The following is a 2658-nucleotide window of genomic DNA, read 5'->3' as shown; positions in this document are numbered from 1 at the left end:
TTTGGTCAGAAGAGTGAGCGTGCTGAACAAATTCACCTGCTGCTGCTGGGGCAGGGGTGGTAGTGGTTTGGAAATGCAGAAGATGTCTTGATTTTTACTCTCAAATCGCTTACATGAAATTTCAATTTACCAATGAGATAAATAAGTGCAATATTCGTTTATCAATTCTATTCATTGCTGTTTAGTTTTGCTAATGATCAATCAAGTATTATTCAGATAATTCTAAAGCTGTGTTTCAGGGAATGCGAGAACTGGACCTAGCTTGTGACTATGCCTATTGTATTTTACTACTCATTGCTCAGAGAGTTTAACAATAGCTGTCCATTTGAAATCACATTTGGTAGCAAACATCATACCAGAAATGCTCCTTTTAAAGTGTTTTTGATTAGGAAAAGAATAAAACTAGAATGTAATATTACTGAAAATGCAAGCACAGAGGTTCATATGTAATTGGAACTCTAAAATATTAACTGTTGACCCTAGTACTGGTCTCTGATGTAATGTGGTCCATCCTCATTAGGTCAGAAGTCAGTGATGATAGAAGTATTTCTGAGATCACAGCATCAGCGAATCCAAGGTCATAGGTGTGAGCTTTCTGAAGGCCAGGATTTTTGTATAGAGAAAATGAATAGCTTGTATCACCAATATTCATTATTCTTGCTAACACAAACCATAAGACATAAGAGAAAGTGGGGATAATGAGGAAATCTAAACCAAAAATCCAAAAATAATTGATAAGACATGTGGGGGGTTTGGTTTAGTTGTTTCTTTGTATTTTTGATTGTCCTTCTTATTCCTAATATCAACGAAGGGCATTTCTTTATTTAGGACAAATAGTACATTGATTCCAGGGCCACCACAGCAAATCCATATACTCTTGCTTTCATGAAAAGAGAGTCTATTTAAACTATTCTAAATTATTTGCCTAGATATATAAGCATGCTTTTGGACTTTTAAGTATTTAATCATTCACATGATCTGGATAAATCATAATGTGTGTCATTGCTGAGACTTTGTGACATTTTGAAATTATTTTGATTTTGTTTCAGTAATCAGCTGTTTGAATCTGCTTAATTCCAGTTTCTCAATCAGAAAGAGGAACGAGAGAGGTGTGTGTGCAGAAAAAGAAAGAAAATTCAGAGACAAAGAAATTGCCCTAGAAGAAAAGATAAGTCCTGGGCCTCAATATATCAGCAGATACTTTAGGAAGCAAGACATCTTGTAACTATCATTGGCTAACATCGAATTGTTCCAACTCAGAGTGACCCTACGTACAACAGAACAAAACACTGCCCTGTCCTGCCCGTCGTCACCATCATGGTTATGTCTGAGCTCATCGCTGCAGCCACTGGGTTGATCCATGTCATTGACGGTCTTCCTCTGTTTCCCTGACTTATACTTTACCAAACATGCTCTCGTTTTCCAGGGTCTGTCCCTCCTGATCATATGTCCAAAGTACATGAGGAATGGTTTACCTTCTAGGACGCACTCCAGGTGCACTTCTTCTCAGACGGATTTGTTCATTCTTCTGGCAGACCATGGTATGTTGATATGCACATTTCTTCACTAATAATGTAGGACATCAGTTCCTTGTTCAGTTTCCCTGACTCATTATCCAGCTTTCACGGGCATATGAGGCCATTGAAACTGAACAGAGAATCAGTGTTTTAAATTATGTGATTATTGAAGTATATCGCATAGCAGACACACCTTAGTCCTCAAATGACATCTCTGACTTTCCTGCTTTCTGCCCAGTATTAACCATAATTAGTGATGATTCATATAGTCAATAAAACACAGTGATCGATTTTTCTGGTAAACTTTGCTTCCAGTGAAGATCCATCTCACATGGGATCTCCCTCTTCCAAGTTCTCTTGAACTCAGCTTGAAGTTTTGGCAGTTCCTTGTTGATATACTGCTACAATTTATTATTTTTAATCATCAGCAATATTTTAGTCACGTGATACCAATTATACTGTTCAATAGTTTTCACATTCCATTGGATTACCTTTCTTTGTGATGAGCATAAACACGAATCCTTTCCAGCGAATTGGCCAGGTGCCTGTTTTCAGAGCTCTTGAGATAGTAGAGTGCACTTCAAGCATGACGTCCATTTGGAGAAGGTTATCAGTTGGTGTGCTGGCGATTCTTGGAGTCTTACTTTTTCGCAATGCTATCTCAGAGGCTTTCCTTCAAGGACTTTGTTTCTTTTTGTTTTTAATCATATGCTATCTCCTGAAATGATCAATTCTTTTTTTAAAAACAGGGGATAGCACAAACTCAGTCCCCTACTGCCACAAATTATGCAGTTGGTTTCCCACATTTGGAGAAATCGCAGGGGTCAGCACATCCGGAGTGCAATGGGTGAGCCTTGCCCTGGGAAAACCACCTGCGTGATCATGGTGTCTCCCCGGCCAGGTAAGCATGACCAATTCTTATGGGTATGTTGACTTCATGTATCCCTGCCATCTTCTTTTGCAGCTTCTTGTGCCATAGAGTATTTTGCCCACAGAATCATTTACTGTTGCAACTTGAGGTTGGTTTCTTGCAGCACGTGAGATTCTTAGCTTCATCTTTCCTTTGGGTTTTCAAATTCCAGGTTCCCCGTTGTGACACTGACTCTTCATGACTCTCCGCTCTCTTTTACCTCATCAAGGC

At 38.9% G+C, this 2658-nt stretch overlaps 1 non-coding gene across 1 annotated transcript; it reads right to left on the bottom strand.

The window, feature by feature from the left end:
- Positions 1–2263: 2263 nt before the first annotated feature.
- Positions 2264–2426, bottom strand: LOC142428203 (U1 spliceosomal RNA). Its single transcript, XR_012780174.1, has one exon. It is a non-coding gene; the product is annotated as a U1 spliceosomal RNA (small nuclear RNA).
- Between the last annotated feature and the right edge of the window lie 232 nt (positions 2427–2658).

The sequence above is a fragment of the Tenrec ecaudatus genome, chromosome 15, assembly GCF_050624435.1.
Source record: "Tenrec ecaudatus isolate mTenEca1 chromosome 15, mTenEca1.hap1, whole genome shotgun sequence".
Lineage (NCBI taxonomy): Eukaryota > Metazoa > Chordata > Mammalia > Afrosoricida > Tenrecidae > Tenrec > Tenrec ecaudatus.
The sequence above is the reverse complement of the archived record's forward strand: the minus strand, read 5'-3'. Positions and strand labels throughout refer to the sequence as shown.